Here is a 6808-nt window from a genome sequence, read left to right as displayed (position 1 = left end):
TTGAGCATTTAGGGTTTTGAATTCCATCTCCCTCTTGTTGAAAGCAGTGATGGAAACAAACCAAAAAAAAATAAAAACATCCGTACACCGAATAGCCCAGGGTTATCGCTACAAAAATCTAGATGGTCACTAGATGGCACTGAACTTCCAGACTCTCAGTTGTCATCCAAGGTTGCTTGGCCTGAAGTTTAGAGCCCATACAAGGAATAAACACTGGAGATCATGAGTGAAGTCTCCCCCTCCCGTTAGTACTAATTAGAAGCAGGGCTTTTTTTCTTATACAGGGAGTGCAGAATTATTAGGCAAATGAGTATTTTGACCACATCATCCTCTTTATGCATGTTGTCTTACTCCAAGCTGTATAGGCTCGAAAGCCTACTACCAATTAAGCATATTAGGTGATGTGCATCTCTGTAATGAGAAGGGGTGTGGTCTAATGACATCAACACCCTGTATCAGGTGTGCATAATTATTAGGCAACTTCCTTTCCTTTGGCAAAATGGGTCAAAAGAAGGACTTGACAGGCTCAGAAAAGTCAAAAATAGTGAGATATCTTGCAGAGGGATGCAGCACTCTTAAAATTGCAAAGCTTCTGAAGCGTGATCATCGAACAATGAAGCGTTTCATTCAAAATAGTCAACAGGGTCGCAAGAAGCGTGTGGAGAAACCAAGGCGCAAAATAACAGATCAAAACACTGACAGAATCCATGGATGGCAGGCTTTTGAGTGTCCTTGCAAAGAAAGGTGGCTATATTGGTCACTGATTTGTTTTTGTTATGTTTTTGAATGTCAGAAATGTATATTTGTGAATGTTGAGATGTTATATTGGTTTCACTGGTAAAAATAAATAATTGAAATGGGTATATATTTGTTTTTTGTTAAGTTGCCTAATAATTATGCACAGTAATAGTCACCTGCACACACAGATATCCCCCTAAAATAGCTATAACTAAAAACAAACTAAAAACTACTTCCAAAAATATTCAGCTTTGATATTAATGAGTTTTTTGGGTTCATTGAGAACATGGTTGTTGTTCAATAATAAAATTAATCCTCAAAAATACAACTTGCCTAATAATTCTGCACTCCCTGTAGAACGCTCAGAATGGAGTTCCGGCACCTTTTTTGGATGGAACCTTGTAGGGTAGGCAAGGCAGGTTGTATGACGTGTGAGTTCCGGCAACTTTTTCTTTTACAAAAAAAGCACTGATTAGAAGTGGGCGCTTTTTCCTCATTATATCATAACCTTATACAGGCAGCATAGTCTCTCACTCGCGCTTTCTTTCTATGCCGTGATATATATATATATATATAGCTTAGTGCAGGGGTAGGCAACCTCGGCTCTTTTGTGACTCATGGACTTCAACTTCCAGAATTCCTGAGTCAGCTGTGCTGACTCAGGAATTCTGGGAGTTGAAGTCCATGAGTCACAAAAGAGCCGAGGTTGCCTATCCCTGGCTTAGTGGGATTACACACCTACGGTAGCAAACTGTGATTCCCAAAATCCTGATGCCGGGTCAGGGCTCTCCCACACCAAATCTAGCAAATAAGGCTTAGCGTGATATTTAAACCCAAGCTAGTTTATTTAACAATAGTTTACTGATAACAGATTAATTGGCTTTATGAATCTAATCACTGCCTGCAACACAATGATTGGATTACTCCTTTTCTATATATAAAACATGCTGTCAAAATGCTAAATTATTATTTTTTTAGCCATTAACCTTCTAGTTGCTTCACATTAAGCATTCTGAGAGTTGGAAAAAATTTACACTGCAGGGCTGTGTTTTGTTTTTAAGTTCCATTCAACTGTGTCCACTTTTTGGAGACTGCCTGGACAAGTCCCTGCAGTTTTCTCGGCCAGGTTTTTCCAAAGTGGTTTTATATTGCCTCCTTCCTAAGGCTGAGAGAAGATGACTAGCCAAAGGTCACCCAGATGGCCTTGTAGCCAAGGTGAGTTTGGAATTCACAGGCTGACAAAACCAAGAGAAATACGAGAGAGCAGCAAAGGATACATGTCATGCTATTTTGCTCCCATCTAGTGGGTTTCTAGATTTTTGCAGCTCAGATCTCATCTTGCTTCAAGATACCAAGCATCTTTAAAAATAAAAAGGTAAAGATAAAAAGTTTCCTATGTCCGGTCAGGTCTGACTCTAGCGGCTGGTGCTCATCTCCATTTCTTAATTGAGGGAGCCTGCATTGTCCAAAAACACTTCCGCGGTCATGTGGCCAGCATGACTACGCACCAAGGGACACAGAATGCTGTTACCTTCCCATAGAGGTGGTACAAATTTATTGACTTGCACTGTGCTTCACTCTGAAACCTGGGCTGCAGTTAACACCCCCCCATAAAAATACATACAGTAATTCAAATATTTACACTAAGCATTTTACAGTGGTCAAAGGCATGGAAAACATTGAAACCTATCCTCATTTCTACATAGAGCCTTGGTGGTGCAGTGGGCTAATGCCTCCTTAAGTAACACCAGCTGCCTGCAATTAGTGCAGGTTCGCATCCCACCAGGCTCAAGGTTGACTCAGCCTTCCATCCTTCCGAGGTAGGTAAAATGAGGACCCAGATTGTTGGGGGCAATAAGCTGACTTTGTAATAATGCCACTTGGGGGGGGTGTGAAAGCCCTAATAAGCAGGCATATACATAGAATGAAGGCTACTGCTAAGCTTGTAAGCCGCCCTGAGCCTTCGGAGAAGGGCGGGATATAAATGGAATTAAAATAAAAATAAAATATCACATTAACAGTAATCATCCAGGAACAAAAAGCAGGTGTCAAAATGCAGCAGCTTTGCTATCGGTTGTTTTGTGTTTCACCCAAGTGATGTGTCATGATTTACTCCTTCTGAAATGAATAAAGAGTTGAAGCTAAAATTCTTTTCAAAGAAGCCTGATGTGAATTAGAATATTCTACTTCAGAGGAACCAGTACTGTCAACAAGTGATATTTATTAAAATAAACTAAATGCAAATGAAATGTCTTATTAACATTATTTAACATTTCAACAAGACAGTTGTTGAGTTTTGCCCCATTTTAGGACCCTTCTTGCCACAGCTGTTAAGTGAACAACTGCAGTTGAGTTAGTAACCCGGTTTTTTAAGTGAAGCTGGCAAAAAGGTGATCACAAGAACCCAGGACACCAGTTGCCAAGTGTCCAAATTTTGATCACATGACTGTGGGGATGTGGTAACAGTTGTCCATGTGAAAAACGGTCATGTCGTTTTTTTCAGTCTCATTGTAACTTTGTTCACTAAATGAATGATTGTAAGTTGAGAACCATCTGTATAAGCAAGAAGAATACATGTATATCTCATATGGAATAGGTCATATTAATTATCCTATTAATTATTCAAATTTAGCCCAAAAGGTTGCACTGATAGAGCAAATGAAAACCATATGAATTAATATTTCATTTCCTGAATTGCAGCTCCAACAGGAAGGCTAGTGCAACTAACCCTTATTCAATATTCACTGAGACATGAAATACACAAGCACATTAACTCTTGTTCCTGGCATCTGTTGGAACCACTCTCCCACCTTAGGACTCACAGCCCCAAGTGCTCCTGTTACCATGGGTATCATTTTTTGCTTTTATTTTCCACATCCCCTCTAATACCTCCTTTAGGCCCCAATATTTTTCCAGTGTCTCATATTCCTTCTTCACCCAGATGTTGCTGTCCCTTGGTATCACTGTATCTATCACCATCTTCTGCTTCTTGTCTTCTACTACAATGTCTGGTTGATTTAAGGTTGACTCAGCCTTCCATCCTTCCGAGGTCGGTAAAATGAAATCCCAAATTGTTGGAGGCAATATGCTGACTCTCTAAACTGCTTAGAAAGGGCTGTGAAGCACTGAGAAGTGGTATATAAGTCTAAGTGCTATTGCTATTTCTATTGATTGAGCAGTACCTGCCTGTCCATCTGGATCTGGAAGTTCCACAGGATCTCAGCCCTCTTAATTCTCCATGACCTTCTGTGGAAATCTTCATCCAGACTTGGGAAGATCTAGTCTGCACACCATGCACATGTTCCTGTATATTATAAGCCAACGGGTTGGTTGTGCCTTTTCATGCAATCTGTTCCTTCCTACCTGTCTCTTATATCCTGTTACTAAGTGTTGGACAGCCTCTCTGCAGTCTGCAACTTGGGTCCTGTATATACATGTGTGGGATCCTGTATGTACACAAACACACAATTTATACATTGCCCTACTGGCAACAACTCTGGGCTATTTTTGCTTAATTAGGAACTATTTTTTATTTTAAAAAAACTTCATAATCTGGATTTTAAGATGCATTGTTTTGGACAATATCCCTAGTTGGTTGTAATTACACTGTCCTATTTGCTTTGAGTAAACTTCAAAATCTTGATACAGTCTTAAGGGTCTCTAAATGACTGGAAATACTGCTTAGTCCTTCCCTAACGGCAGAACCTGGAAAAGAGTAATCTAGAACAACAAGGCCATTATTATGGAACAATAGTATGGAACAATCATTTTTTAGAGATCATTAGGCTTTAAGTACAATTGTGAAGAACAACTCTAATACTGCTAGCACATTAAATAATATTCACATTATTATCCAGCACAGCTGCAATGGAATTTCTATAATGAAAATGGATCACTCTGAATGAGAGCTGGTCTGGTCTAGTGGTTAATGGCTGGACTAGCAGTGGGGAAATTTAAACCTAATTTAAATTGCCTTTAGGCACAGAAGCTAATTGGATGATTTCAGGCTGGCCACTTTCAGCTCTAAGGAGATAGTGACAAAATATATTGTTGCCTGGATAACTACATGGCCTTGTCCCGGTAGTCTCCAGGAATGAGTCAAAGGCAAAACAGAAAAACAAACAAACCTCTTACTGGTAAATGATGTAGACTAACTATAATTTTCACATGAAGCCTCAGAAGCATTTGGCTGGCTAGTTCCCATCTTCCTTGTTTAATGATTCATGACAATATAGTAACAGCCATATTAGTCCCAGTCTAGTCCAATTATTTCTAGACTTAATTCCAAATCTTTGTTCTAATCTTTCAAGCCCTAAGCTAACTATTCCAAAAACAGCCTTTTTCAAAATGACCCTTGTTAATTATTAGAGTCAGGTACTATAATTCCTAGTTAGCTCCTTGTGAGACATACATCAGAAAGGGCTTTCTATTCTATTCTAACTATTCTATATTATTACTATACAAGAAAAATTTCCTGATAGAACAATTAAATGGAATGACTTGCTTCCATATTTAACCAGTTGATGGAATTCATCAATCTTCTTAGTAGCTGCATCCAGCATGATGCCATGTTCATAATTTCTGACAAAAGGAATAGTCCAATTATTCCAAATTCTATAATAAGTACCTGTTTTCTAACCCTTGGCATTTTGGACTTTCCAGGATTAGATATCCATTTGTACTATGGATGAGTAACCATTGTACATTCTATTAGCTGACAATATCAATCATCAGGTCATGACTAATTGCAAATCACTGCATCCCTGCCCTTCCAAAACATGGCTCCACCAGATACCCTCCAAAATCCTTAAAGAATCACAGGGAGTAACACATGATTCAGTACAGGATGACTATCTATATCGTTTTTATATTTGTATGCTGCAAAAGCTGGCTGTGAGCATTCTTGCCACCTGTGATAAGAGGAAATGGGTTAAGAACAATTCTTAGGAACTCCTTCCTTTCAAGGGGGGGCAACTTTCACCCGGCAGAAAACTTCACCAACTGTAGCTTTCACCAGCAGCTCTCACAAATACACACATATCGTCACACATTTCCATACTATTTAACAGCCCAACCAAGGAATCTCCAAGACCCCCACCCATACTGACGGGCAAACCACTAGAATATAAAATGTGAGCAAACCCTACTTCTGACTAGCACTGATGTTACCTGGTTGTTTGGGTAATGAAATGTCTGCAAGAAAACAACCAAGCTCAGAGCATCAAGGACACCACATTTCAACCCTGATTTATATATTCTCCATGTATTTGATTACACACCATGAAGTTATTAGTAGTGAGACACTTAGTGACCATACTGATAGATAGATAGATAGATATCCAGTTTCCTGCAGGGGGTGAAGGCGTTTTAGATCTATCTCCCTTATGTATGAAACCAACTGGGTGACTTTGGGCCACTCACTCTCTCTCAGTCCAACCCACCTCACAGGGCTGTTGTTGTAGGGAAGAGAGGTAGGAGTGTCAGGTCTGCACACCAAGATCTCCGGTCCTTTCGCCGCAGCCTCAAAACACTCCTTTTCCACCTGGCTGACCTGGACTGACAGGGATTTTAATTATGTTTTTAATTTTTAACTCTAACTTTTAATTTATTTTAATTTTAATTTATTGTACAGAGGCCTTTAATTTAATTTTTTATCTTAACTTTTGTATTTATTATATATTACTGTTGTTAGCCACCCTGAGTCCTTTGGGAGATAGGGCGGCATATAAGTCCCAATAATAAATAAATAAATAATAAATAAAAAGCCACATTCTAAGTTGGTCTGTTCTGTAGCGGTAGCTTTGGAGGTCTGTGACATACGGCTTAGCGCTCCATGCTATTCCCTACAGATTGTGTCTTATTCAATACGCCAGAGTTAGGCGAACCAAGACTAATTAGGTAAAGGTAAAGGTTCCCCTGCACGTGCGTGCTAGTCGTTTCCGACTCTAGGGGCTCATCTCCGTTTCAAAGCCGAAGAGCCAGCGCTTGTCCGAGGACGTCTCCGTGGTCATGTGGCCGGCATGACTAGACACCAAAGGCGCACGGAATGCTGTTACCTTCCCACCGTAGT

Source organism: Vipera ursinii (genome assembly GCF_947247035.1).
Source record: "Vipera ursinii genome assembly, chromosome: 5".
Lineage (NCBI taxonomy): Eukaryota > Metazoa > Chordata > Lepidosauria > Squamata > Viperidae > Vipera > Vipera ursinii.
Note: the sequence above shows the minus strand (reverse complement) of the source record.